Here is a 13964-nt window from a genome sequence, read left to right as displayed (position 1 = left end):
TATAGGAGATAATGAGTGATAAATTTGAACTGGTGCAGTGCAGGGTGCCCGATAATTTCTCAGAACCTTGACTTTGCAGGTCCATTACTTCCTTGCTTGCTTGTTCACACCTTTAATTATATCCAGTTTGGGATGCTAGCTGGGGGCACCAAAGATGAGCCATTTTGTTTGTTGTTTACTTCATTAAGTATTCAGGCAGTGTATTCACAGTAGCTTTGGAGCATCAGTGTTAGGAATCGAGCAGTTTGGAAATGGAATTATTAAAAAAAGAACAAAAAAAATAAGACAGCAATCAGCCAGTTAGCTTGCTTTGGATGTTCACATCCACTCTGCTTAATGGTAATATTTATGCTTTCCCTTGTATATTCATTAAGAAATAACTTACGCAGTGTCAGGGCTCCTAATAGGCTGGTGACTTCCTCTCTCTTTCTCTGTCTCTGTCTTTCTCTCTCTCTAGCTCCAGCTATCTCTTTCTCTCCACCCACCCCTGAGACTGTCTTTGCTCAGACCATTTTAGAACCAACCATTTTTGCTTTAGTAGGGTCTCATATTCAGATCTTTGTTGTATCTAATACCAAAGGTATTTCTCCCCTCAATAAACATACCCCTCTGCAAGGATCAAGAAATGCTGAGAGCCCTAAAGGAATCCTTAAATAAATTTTGGTTGAAAAAGCAGTAAAAGTGTTGAGGAAATAAAGTCAGTGTAATTTTTGTGCTTGCATTTTTTGTTTTTTGTTGTTTTTGGAAAGACTTATTTTTAACCCCAAAAGTAAAATGCAAAACTAGCGTATGTGATTTTTTTAATGAAAAAAATATATATGTCATGGGTCTCTCCTGAAAATAACTTCCCTTGGACTCTTCATTTGAAAAATAACATGCAAACTTTAGCTTAATTTTTGAATCACTCATTTTGAACTATAAAATATAGTTCATAAATATTTTTTCTATAGGAAGTGTAGTTCTTTGTTCAGGATATGGGGAAGCAGAGAAACGACCCAGCGAAGACGGTGAATTCTGAAAAAACACAGCATGGAGTTTTCCTCTGTCTGCACTTCGTGCCATTGAGTCTTCTGCTTCTATGAGTTATCCTTTATTCTTGTCTACTCTCTCATAACAACTAGACCTTGAAGTTGTTTTGCCAACAGTGTTCATAGTAGAGGCTGGCTGTCATTCCTTGTTGGATGAAGATGTATTTGTTGAGGACTTACTGTGTGTATTTCTTTGGAACGTGGAATCCAAGGTCACCGTTTCTTTCTCTTTTGACAATGGTCAAAAGACATAACTAATTAGAGGATAAGTCCCTGTGATTGGAGATAAAGTTGGGCTGTGGGATTTTTAAGGTGGCACATTGCACAATGAGGTTTGTGTCAAATAATGAGAAAAGGTCTGCTGAAACATTCAAGTACATAAATGTCTTTCCTTCTGTATTTATAAGTGTCTAGGTGTGACTCCAAAAGATAGAAATAAGAGATCTTTTGGACATTTTAGTCTATAAGGTTTCATGTGTCCACATCTTCAGCCTCAGGAAGAAATATAGAAGTTTGGACAGTTGAAAGGAACTTGTCTTTCAGTCAGCTGCCCATGAAGCTTGGCTGGAACCGGTTAATTTTACAGAAACACGAATGTCTTGCCTCCTTGCTTCTGACATAAATGGCTTTTTGAATTCCTTTTCCTCTGTTACCTCCCAGGAGCATCTGAACAGATAGTGACCCTTTTGGCATGCCAAAGTGGAAGTTTGCTAGTGGAGCAGAAATCGCGTTTACTTTGTCATACACATCTAAATACTGTGGTATGTGTGTGTGGCGTGTGTTGTAGACAGCTGTGAGCCCCGGTGTGCCGTGGGATGTACCAATAATGGCTTCTCAAGTACTCTGTGTTTTCCTAAGCTGCCAGTCTAAACCCTTTAAAGGTTTGCTTTCTAATTTGTACATGAAAAATAACAGACTGAGTCGAATTTTTTTTTCAAGTGCCCTCTTTGAAGATGCAGCAGTAGTAAATACTGCTCTAATGATAAACTTTAGTTCTAAGTGCTACTTAAAAGTCTGTGGTAGAAAGGCTGAGAAGTTGCCATCTTTACTAATGAAACTTTCATTAGGAAAATGCTCACTTAAAATGGAGTAAACAACCAAGTTCCTGAAATTTGTGATTTTGACCAGATTTGACTCATCTTTTCTTAAGTTACTTTTTGTAATGCAGTCAACCACACATCCAAAATTCTTAGTATTATACATGTCTTCAACATTAATTATCTCTGTTGATGCACTGGGTACAGATAGTACAATTCCCACAAGTCCAGATTCTTACTGTAACACCAAAACAAAAGTGATATTTATGAATAATATTGGGAAAGTTGTCCTCATAGTAACCGTTCCCCAAAGGAAGCTTTACATAAATGTGCACTTATTATTCAGGATATTAAAAGGGAATCCTTAGCTTTTACTTTTTAATTTGGGCTAAAATATGTAAATTGGTTTTATTTTGGAGCTGCTCTGTTTTAGGTGGCTTTGGGGGAGGATAACTTCCTAGCTTGATTATATTTTAACCACCTCTGTAGTGGAAAAGTTTCTAATCTTAAAAGCAACCTGATTATTGTGATTAGGACCCAGAGGGCCTGTGTTCAGATGGGGCTAAAAACATATTATATAGACCTGTACACATGTAGAAAAATCAGATTTGTTTCTACTAGACACCGCTATTACCATGCCTTTGTTGGCAAGACTATCTCAGAGACCAGAGAGCCGTGAGTCTGCCTCTGGCCTCTGAGGAATGTCATGGTGTGCTCGTACAGGCAAGCCTCTAAAAAGATTGCTCTTTGTCTTGAGAAACTGGCAAGTGCAAAGGACTTCAGAGTCAGGTGAACTTAAGTTGGAATCCTAACTCTTCCAATTACTAACTGGGCAATCACAGATGAGCTACTTCAACATGAGCCACAATTCCTCATCTTTTTGATTGTGATGATAATATCTAACTCACAGGGTTTCTGCAAGAATCAGATGAGAAACAGTATTAGAAGGCACCAGTCATACATAGGACTTGAAAGTCGAAGGTGTTTTGAGGATGTTAAGTCTCTTTCAGTCTGTCAGTCTTTCTGTCCCTTGGCAAAAGCCCTTCCCCAGAAAGAGGCCCATCTGCCCATGCCAGATGTCCTGGGCAGTGACATTGCATGCTACCCTCACAGTCTCCATACTGTCCCCAGCATGCAAGGAGGGTGGCACACAGTGTTGTTGTTGTTTTTTTCTATATAGACAAGCCCTCAGTTCTTCCTCGGAATTGTATGGCTTTATTACGTTTTCTGCATCCTCCTAGGATTTCGTAAGCTATATCCATGATCTCCTTTGGAATTAGAATTCACTTGGGATTTAGTTGTCAAAAGAAAAAAAGGATGAAGATAAAATTACTTTTACCCAGTGCTGTTTTTTAATTTCATGAAAGAGCCTGTTAGGAAAGTTAGAAGTCAGCCAGAAAGAAAATAAAAATAGGCTGAGCTTAATTGATATGGTCCCATCTTTGCTGTCTATATATTGTAACTTGCAAATTATTTGACTTTTTCCCAGAAACCAGCTTACTTCAGATCTATTTTTTTCCTCTTCACTATATCAGGTTTTTTTCTCCTTTCCCCTTGTTTTCCCAATAGGCTGAACTTTGAAGTTCTGTTTCTCACAGAATGGTGAAGAGGTTGAGGCAAAAAGTGGCTTAAAGAGATTTTTCTAACTTGTCATCAGTTTTCCTTCTGCTTGGCGAGGCAGGATGATGGATGGCTTTGGCAGTGTGAACACCTCTAGAAGTGATCAGATTGACTGAAGAGATGTGCAGGATGTGAGCAGAATGCTGACCCTCAATTCATTACCCTCCCATTTAAAGAAAAAAAGAAAGAAAGAAAAGAGGAAAACCACCACAAAGGCCTTGGCATTGTTGTTGATTATACACTCTTGGGAAGGGATAATGGGTGGTGTCAGGACTGGTGTTAGGTTAAACCTAATTTTGTACCTTTTTCCCAAGGATCTGAAGGGGGAAATAAATAAATAGGCACCATAAATAAATTCACAAATTGTTCTAAATGGGGACCTGTTGCTGTGACCTGTTGCCGTTATAGAGAAATAATACAAAATGTTCCTGAAGGGATTCAAGACTTAAATTGAAAACACAATCTTGAAACACCGATTTATAATTCTACTTCATATGCTGACAGGAAGGATGTAAAGGGAAGTCTATTTTTTTTCCTTCAATTTAATCCTTAAAACTAGGGGAAGGGGTTATAAGTTGATCTGATATCCCAAATGCCATTTTGCAGGTCCTATGTTAGAAAGAAAGAAAGAAAGAGAGAGAGAGAGAGAGAGAGAGGGAGGGAGGGAGGGAGGGAGGGAGGGAGGAAGGAAGGAAGGAAGGAAGGAAGGAAGGAAGGAAGGAAGGAAGGAAGGAAGGAAGGAAAAGAAAGAAAAAGATCCTTTGCTGTGAAACAGGCAGACAATAAAACTTTTCTCTTTCCACATGAATCTATTTTAAGTCTTCACTAAGAATCTTTGGAGGATTTTGCAGGTGTGTGTCTATACATATTGTATATTATGTGCAAGCTCTGGAAGAATTTGGTTGGTTTTTAGACTGTGTTTGTATGGGCAGAAATGTATCTGTAAAAAGCAGGGAGGAACTTGATTTTGGAGAAGGGATGGTATAGAAGACGTTTCTCCATATTTTAGCCTTGGAAAATCTCATGCCTATTAATGAAGGACAAAAAAGGGATGATTTAGTGATTTGAGCAGGCAAATGAGAAGGTTGGATATTCTTAGGACCTTCTTGCTAGGTAGGTGTTTGTTTATTTAAAAGTTAAAAATTCATCCATATTTAGGTCAATACTTGAATCTCAGTTCCTTCTTTTTTTTAGATTTCTGGCTGAAGTTTTTCATGGGAAGAAAAAAGACCTGGAGCTTAGAACTGCTTTAGTAAGAACTCTTAAACAGGTCTCCCAGTCATTGGATTTTGGAGGCATGGGCTTGCAGTTGGTATAATCTTAACAGTATTCTTCCTGAACTATCCCATGTCCATTTTGCAGGAACAGAAGAACAAGTTCGCATTCTAGAACTTCAGCTGTTCTCAGCATAGTTCTACTCATAACAGATCTGTGACCATAGAGATCATCTTTCATATTCACTCAGCCTTGTATAATTTTTGCCCTGTGGTATCAGTTTGATCTCTTTAATGTAATTAGGGCAGGTACTCTTTTTTATAGAAAATAAAGCTTAGCCACTTGACTAAGCTTGCATGTTTAGTAATATCAGAAGTCTTCGCTCCACAGTGTTTGGGAATATGTCCAGCTCAGCCAAAGTTTACTTTCCTTGGGGGAAAAATAAGGTAATTTCTTTTCTATATCAAATTTTCCATTGGAGAATCAACAAATATATATATATATATATATAGCATGTCTGTTGCATATTCTAGATGGCTCCCAGAACATCATAGTATTTAAAATATATTAAAAGATAGTAAGCAAGGACAATGACAAGCAGAATGATGTGGACAGTGTCTCAGCAGAGGAGGTACAATGTACAGAAGAGGGAGACATTAGTTCTTTTGGGGGGAAGGAGATAAGCTTCATGGAGGAAATGCCATTTGAATAGAGCCAGGGAAGCTGGATAGATGGAAAAACTAGAAGAAAGGGGAATTCCACATGGAGGGAATCATATGAGTAAAGGCATAGAGATGGAAACTTACAAGGCCTACTTAAGAAACTGTAAGTAATCTGGTGTGAATGCATCATACATTGTGTAAAGATAAAGCTAGGAGGAGACAGGCAAAAGCTATGATTTAGGAAGGTTCAGGTGTTTTGACTTGGTTTTTACTTTGAAGTGGTAGCTATGGAATGTCTTAGGTCAGAGGACTTTCCTTTCTTTATTCTTTTTCAGGGTCAACACCTGTCTTTATTAAGTCATTATTTCTCAGAAGTTGAAGTCACCCTAAAGATACTTCTAAATTAGGTATTGGTTAGGGGAATTGGCATTAGAGCACTCTTCTGGTCATAATGTGATGTTATGATGATGATGCTCATTGGTGAAGTCACATTAAGGACTGCTTTTAGGGTTACAGTGGCAGAAAGCAGTAGGAGGAAAAATACCGACTTTACTTCAGATTGTAAAGAAATGTGCCATTAGAGGAGTACACTGCATTCTCTCACCAAGAGGTACCCAGTGCTCATTTTGTGGAATAATGTGTGGCCAGAGAGAAGATGGTGGTGAGTGGGGAATACGCTTACACGCTTATTTTCTGTAGTATAAAAATATGCCCACTTCAAACTTGCAAGTACATGTACCAAGGCATGCTTGTCTTGACTGGTCATCTGTTAGCCCTAGAAGGCAGAGATCATGTCAAATCCTCTCTTATTTCAATTTCTGGTACATAGTAAGTACTCAAAAAAAATGTTTTTTGAATTGGGTTGTCATAATATGGTTTTTGTTGGGGGTTTTGTTTTTATTTTTGATTTTTAAAGAGTCTGAACTACAGAGTTAGACTTGTGGATCTTGAATCTGTCATCAACTTCTGGGAGCCTATTTAGCCCAACTAACCTAACCTTTCTGACTTTCAAGTCTCTTAATATGTAAAACAAAATGAGTACAACTTCATGGCTTAATGGGAGAATCCATTGAATTGTATCCTTGATACGCTCTATTGGACAGGATAACAATATTAGTAAGTTACTAGGTTCTAGTTTTACCTATGGATAGTTTATTGGGTGTTGATCAGCATTAAAAATTAAAACAATGGAATGACAGAATTGAATGAAATAGAAAAGAAAGTATCAGTGGGTGGTACTTATTAAGGGTAAGTATTATTTCGTGAATCTTTGTTTCAGTTACCTCTGTTCTGAGTTGTGATATGAAGCTGTGGTGTTCAATATGGTGTTCAATATGTTCCTTACTTTTTTGTTTTACTTTGTTGGGTCATGGTCAGAAAAGTTTGAGAAATACTGGTCTAGATAATAGTGAGCTCTCTATTATCCAAAGGAAAAATAACAGTCAACTTTTTTAGAACTATGCAATGCAAGATCTCTAGTATCTTCTGAATTATTAAACAAAGGATGACTTCTAGTTGTTTTAGATTTAATATGAAGCATTGTATCCTATATCTTTGATAACTACTGATGTCTGCATGGTATATGTTGGGGCTCTCTATTAACCAAAGTATTTATTAACTAGAAAACCTTATTCCTTGGTTGTGCTACGTAGCTGAACCAGTAACATAATAATAAAAGTGACAATAATCAGTAGTGAAGGTGACCTAGAGGTGGGACTAGAAATAGTAAGATTAGCTTTCATTTCTTGAGCTCTTGATATGAGTCAGGCACTGTGCCTTACAAACACCATACCTTTTAATCCTTAGAACAAACTAAAAAGGTAAATGTTAATTTCTATGTTTTATGGACAAGCTAACTGAGGTTTTGAGGGGTAAATTAAGGTTACACAGCCAGTAATTGGCTGGGCGAGGATTTGATTTGAACCCAAATTTGTCTGATTCCAGAACAAAATTTCAAAAATTTATTCAGTTCCATGAAAATGTATTAAAGTGCCTACTATGTGTTAACTCTGTACTCCTCTACAAAGATAAGTCAGTCTCTGTCCTTGAGGGTTTACTAGCTGCCCTTATTTACCTCTCACTATGTGAGAAGGTGAATAAGGATTTATTTTATCACAACAGGAGATAGGAAAGGCACATAGAGTACTGTATATTTTACTTCAGAAGTGTTAAGAAAAGTGCCTGGCACATAGTAGGCATTCACTAAAGATTTACTCTGTGGAATTGAAGTTGGATTAATTCTCCTCTAGGGATTAGGGAACCTTTGTACTAAAGAAACACTGTACATTTTTATATGTTTAGCTGTATATGCCTAGTGGCACGGGTATTCTTACCTGCAATGTGGGCAGAGCCATCTGTCCCAAATCCATTCAGTGCCTTTTGGAGCTCCTAAAACTGGCAGCACAGAAAAGTCAACAAGAGCTCAAGAACTCAAATTGTAAACTTCCAGTTTCATTCAGCCAGAGAGAACATTTTCCATCCTAGTGTGAAAAGAAAATCCCATGGCAGAGACATTTGGGGAATGATAAATGGAAGGTGGGCTTCCTTAGAATGGAAAATTGTTATTATCATTGTTACTGTTGTCTTTACAATGCCATTTACTAGCCTTATAACTTCAAGCAAGTAATATTAGTTCTCTAAGCCTCAGTTTCCACATTTTTAAAGGATTAATACCTCTCAGGATTATTAGGATTAAATAGACCCATTTGATAAAAACTTACTAAGACTTACTATTTGGTAGTCTGTAAATATTTAGTAGTAAAGGAGACATGGCCCCCTGCCCTCGAAGAGCTGAATATCTGGTGAATGTGCTGTGAGAAGTGGGATTCAGACTCCCACCATCTGCACAGCTCACTACTGATAGGATGCAGCACTGTACAGTCCTCCTTGGGGTGTGTGTGTATTGTCATATACATGTCTCAATTGCATCATCAGAATTTCAAGTTTACTGAGAGTGAGTGAGCTCTGATATTTACCTGTTTATCTCCACCTACCCCTAAGTTTCATCCTTGCCTGTTGACACAATGTTACCTTATACAGTAGTTGCTAGATGAATCCAGCCCAATTCAGCAAATATTTATCAGGTGGCTCAGGGTACAGTGCTGGGAAAGGGAGGGTAACATTTGCTGAACAGAGTTGAATTTAAAACAACTTTAGAGCATAAAAGGGGAACAGTGTCATGAAGCAGTGATATACTACACTAGTGCTAAAAATACCTGTGATCTACTCAGGAAGAAAATAGGGCCCTAAAGAAAATTCGGCAGTAGGCCTAAAAAATAATGTATTTTTTCACTCTCCCAGTGCTGTTTTGTTTGTATTTCATGAAGAAACAGTGTTTTTGCTATAAGCACACAATTAAGATGAGATCTCAGATGTGGCTACTTAATTCTTCTGTGGCTCAGCACCAAGTCCAGGTAGCTTCACAAAACCCAGGAGCCCCTCTGTGGCCAGACTCCTTCTTTCCTTTCCAGCCTCCCATCTTGGGTCTCTTTGCCTTCTGTTCGTGCTCCACTGTAGAACTGCACCACGGTGTTCCCTACCAGTGCTCACACAGATCCCTTGGTCTCCAACATCTTTCTGCTTTCTTCACCCGGCTTCATGAGACATATAGGAGGCCTGTGTCACCCAGAAAGGCTTGCCTTAACTTACTCTGAATTGTAACTGTCTCCGTTAACACTGCCAGCATCACTTCATCATTGATCTTCCACACTCCGTAATCAAATGTTTATTTTTCTAGGTTTCACCACTGCCTCAACAATCAGCACTGAGTTTATCTTTATGCTTGGCACCAAGTAGGTGCTCAGTAATTAATTGTTAACTGATGTAGTCAGATATTAATTAGGTTTTTCATAATGTATTCCCATCAGGTGCCTCCTAGCTTATGAGTGGGATATTGGACTCAAATCCCCCTTGTTATGACAGCTGGTTTTGACACAGCTATTGCTCACCAACCCCAGTTCTATAACTTTGAGCTGAAGGTCTTGAGTATATGTATTTACATGAAACTTTCCCTGATCACCATGACTCACCTGTAATTCCTCAGTAATTCTTCTTTCCTCTGGACTCCTTTATGTCACTTGCTGTCTGTACCACGCAGTTAACAATGACACATCACAATAATAGTGACCCTTTATGTAATGTGTGTGTCAGGCTTTGCAGAAAGAACTTTGCTTAGATTATCTCATTAAATCTCACAACGACTTTAAGAAGCAGATATTTTTATTCCCATTTTGAAGAAAGAGGACAACGTAGTGTAAGTAACTTTTTCAAGGTTACGTGGCTAGGAAAATATCAGACTGGGAATTTAAAACCTGGTTTGTTTCATTCCGAAGCCCATGGTCTGTCTCCTATTTTGTATTACTCATCCCTTAAAAGGTAGGAGTTAATGAGAAACATTTAGCCTAGTGATTATTAATAGGGATTTTTTGAGATAGGGTCTCACTCTGTCACCCAGACTGGAGTGCAGTGGTACAATCACAGCTCACTGGAGCCTCAACCTCCCAAGGTAATAGGGACTTTTGATCAAGACTGCCTGGATTCAAATCCTGGCTTTATCAGTTGTGACCTTGGGCAAATCACTTCCATTCCCTATGCCTCAACTTTTTCGTCTGTAAACTAGGGTTGTTGTGAGGATGTGATGGACCAATGAATATTAAGGATTTAAAACAGTTACTTGGCATATAAAGTGATAATGATCATCATCATTATTGTTATCATACAATATTAATTTGTGTCCTATTCTTCAAATATTTGTTGAGTGCCTGCCAGACACTGTTCTAGGTAATGGTGATTACAGTGACTAAGACAAGTCCTTGCCTTTATGGAGCTTTCATTTTAGAGGGAGAAGACAGAGAATAGAGTAAGTAAGTAATAAGTAGATCATGGCATAGTAATTAATGTGTGCCTGTAATCCCAGCTACACAGGAGGCTAAGGTGGGAGGATCACTTGAGCCCAGGAGTTTGAAGCTGCAGTAAGCTGTGAACATAGCACTGCACTCCAGTCTAAAAGTAGATATTATATATTATGTGGTGGGTTTTTTTTGTTTTTTGTTTTTTGTTTTTGAGACAGAGTCTCACTCTGTTGTCCAGGCGGGAGTGCACTGGCACCATCTCGGCTCACTGCAAGCTCTGCCTCCCGGGTTCACGCCATTCTCCTGCCTCAGCCTCCCAAGTAGCTAGGACTACAGGCACCCGCCACCACACCTGGCTAATTTTTTGTAATTTTAGTAGAGATGGGGTTTCACCGTATGTGGTGTTTTATAATTTCACATAGTGAAATGCTGTTTGAAAAATAAGAGATGCTAGACACTGTGAGTCTCTGTTTGTGGGCACACAGTGAGGCCACAATAGTTCAGTCAGTGCCTTGCTTCTGCTTGATGAGCTGGAACAGTCAATGCCCTACTCTGAAAGGCTGAGCTTCATATGTCCAACTACTACTCTTGGAGACAGGCTTGCCTGACCTGCATTTGGTGTAAGGTGGTCATCCGTGGAATGATTGGACAATTGGACTGAGATGTCTGAGCCTCAGGAAAACTTAACATAGAGAACTCATAAAGAGGCCAGGGGTCCCAGCCTTTGAAGAGAGGTCCTATTCTATTTCCCTATATTAGACTGTGAAATAGGATAAACATTCCAGGAGGGTCAGGAGGAGGATTTGGCCAATCATTCAGTTAAGGACAGGGTCAGCCAGAATGTCTTCTCAAGTAAGGCTATTAAGATCTCCTGATAGCTCCTTGCAGGAGCCTGAACCTAGAAGGTGGTATAGTCATTGGCATTATGATAGGATTCTACCTTTCCATGAGTATTCTGCTGATTAAGAGCATCTTAGGGGTCTGCAAAATGGGGTGTTTTTTCCTTCACTTACTTGTAGTGGGGTCTTGGTAAAGTCATTAACTTGTCTGAGCCTCAGTTTCCTTATCTGTAAAAATGGACTAATAATACCTTCCTCCAAAGTTTGTTTAGAAGATGAACTAATTAACATGTATAAAGAACCTGATTCAGTGCCTGGCATATAGTAGGCATCTAATAAAGGAAGATTTTTAAAATAAGTTCAGTCCCTCTAGGGTGTGCATTTTAGGTATTGGTAATTTATTTCAGGGCTCATAGGGAGAGAAGATTTAGACTGAAAAGTGAGAGCTACTTCCCATTCTATAACTTTCAAAAAAGTGAGCAGATAATCTCAAAACTAAAGATATGTCATCTCAGAAAGAACTGTGAAGAAGATTAGATTTGCTGTAAATCAGTATGATTGAGACTAGTCTCTGTCAAACAACTGTGTTGGCCCCATCCTCTTGGTGTCACAGGCTCTTAGAGGCCTGGGGCTCTGTGAAGAAACGCACTTGGTTAAAAGGGCTCTGGAGTCTTAAATCCTGAGTCCAATTCTTTCTAGTAATAAGTTAGAATATTTACTTTTTAATGGGGGATGAAGGGGGTGGGTGATTTGATTATTTTCATAGGTCAAAAATTTCAAGGAAGGACTCCTATGCTAACTGGAATTATACATAAACCTAACTGATGGTCTGGTGAGAGCAACTGGAAAGCACTAGTTTTAGAATGTAGACATAAACCTTTATGTATTGTATCTCCTCACTCCATTGTATATACTATTATATAAAAATTAAAGATTAAAATTAAACTTTTAAATTTCACTGATTAAAATTAATTTACCTGATTAAAATTAAGATTGAAGATAAAGAGAGAAAAAAACACAGTTTATTCTCATCCCAAAGCTCCTTTGTTTTCATTAGCAATGTGTAGACTTGAAATTACTTTAAAAGCAAAACAAAACTCCCCCATCAAACACATTTAAGAATAAAAGAATGATTTTCCAAATATTTGTCAGTGCACTTTTTGTACAGGGCACTGGATGAAACTCTAAATATTTTTTTCCTCTTGTGGTTAGTAGCATGTGAGTATTGTGATTCACCCAGAATTAATTTGACCCCCTTTGTCACTAGTTCACATTTGTTTTAATATTGATGGCTGCACTCATCTAAAATAAACAGAGCAGGAAGAGTAAGAGAACGCTTTTAAAAAAGCATTTTAAAATAAAGAATTACCAGTTCCTCTTATGATTATCTCAGTATGCTGAGAAAGAAGCCTGCTGGGTTGGAGATAAGGATGTCTCCTCCTATGTCCCCGTGTGCTCTGCCTCTAAAGTCTCCTAGCACCCTGCACCTACCTGCCTTTGAAACCTGATCCATTCAGCAGGCATTGGTTGAATTCCCCATGTACTGCATGCTGGGAGTAAGAAGTCAACCAAAATTCAGGCCCTGTTTTCAAGGCATTCCCTGTCAGTGGGGAGACAGGCAGGTAAAAAGTGACTCAATATAGGGTGGTGAGTACCAGGACAGAGGAGAGAGAGGAGTTGTCTGAGACTATGTAGGTCAGGGAGGTGGACTCCAGGGAGTCTTGCAAAATGGCAGGGTAATTTAGATGGTGATGGTGAAAGCATTTCAACGGCCACATATGCAAAGACATGGAAGGGACATACTGCCAAAGGCATTCAGATTCTGGTACTTGCCTCACTGCATCTGGAACTTTGTTTTCAAATGTCTACTAACTTTCCAAGACTGAATTCCTAGAGGGCAGTGATGAAGTGCCATGGAACTCAGTTATCCAACAACAATAATAGATTTAATCTTTGCCACATTCCTGTGAACCACATTTCTGTGACGCCTATAACATTATCCTATTGATATGCCCCAAGTTACACTTGGAAAACTGAGACACAGAATAGTTAAGTAACTTGTCCAAGGTCACACAGCTAAACAGGAATTTAAACCTGGGCAGTCAAGCTCTAGTGACTCTGTTCTTAACTATTATGCTATACAATTGATATTTAATAAATGTTTGAATTGATGTTAATTGAATGGATGTAGAAGTGATTATGTGATAATTTATCTATTCACTTACTTAAAAGAAATAACATGCCAGTCATGCCCAGGTCTAATAGTTGTTGCAGGAAAATGTTGAGTCCCTGAAGACTTTGGCTTTGTAACTTACAGAAACTCTTACGGGTAGAAATGTTCTGCAGGACTGTGAATCTCAAGATGGTATGCAGACTTTAGCCAAATTCAGACTCAGCATGAAAATGAAATATGAGTTTAGGCCTGAAACAGAGGAGATCTAATTTCCTTTGTGGAGATGAAGAAGCAAAGGCTGTAAAGATGGCCTTACTTGGAAAATGGAAGGCCCTAGGTTTTGAAAATAGGCTCTTGGGATAGTTTGAAGGAAGTTGAGGAAAACAATAATGATAAGGGCAATATAGCTTTAAAAGAATGAATTCCCTCCTACTTTTGCATTGATTCTGAAGAGGAGAGGTAAGAGAGGTTTATGGTGAGAGCGAAGTGGTGATGAACAGGCAAGGAAAGCTAATTTGGCTATAGAAAGCAGGTGAGGAC

General features: G+C 38.6%; 1 protein-coding gene across 18 annotated transcripts in view; it reads left to right on the top strand.

The window, feature by feature from the left end:
* The window catches only part of ELAVL4 (ELAV like RNA binding protein 4), a 154649-nt gene that overhangs the window by 66801 nt on the left and 73884 nt on the right, over positions 1 to 13964 (top strand). The window lies entirely within an intron of this gene.

The sequence above is a fragment of the Macaca fascicularis genome, chromosome 1, assembly GCF_037993035.2.
Source record: "Macaca fascicularis isolate 582-1 chromosome 1, T2T-MFA8v1.1".
In the NCBI taxonomy this organism is placed as follows: Eukaryota; Metazoa; Chordata; class Mammalia; order Primates; family Cercopithecidae; genus Macaca; species Macaca fascicularis.
Note: the sequence above shows the minus strand (reverse complement) of the source record. Positions and strands in the feature narration are given on the sequence as shown.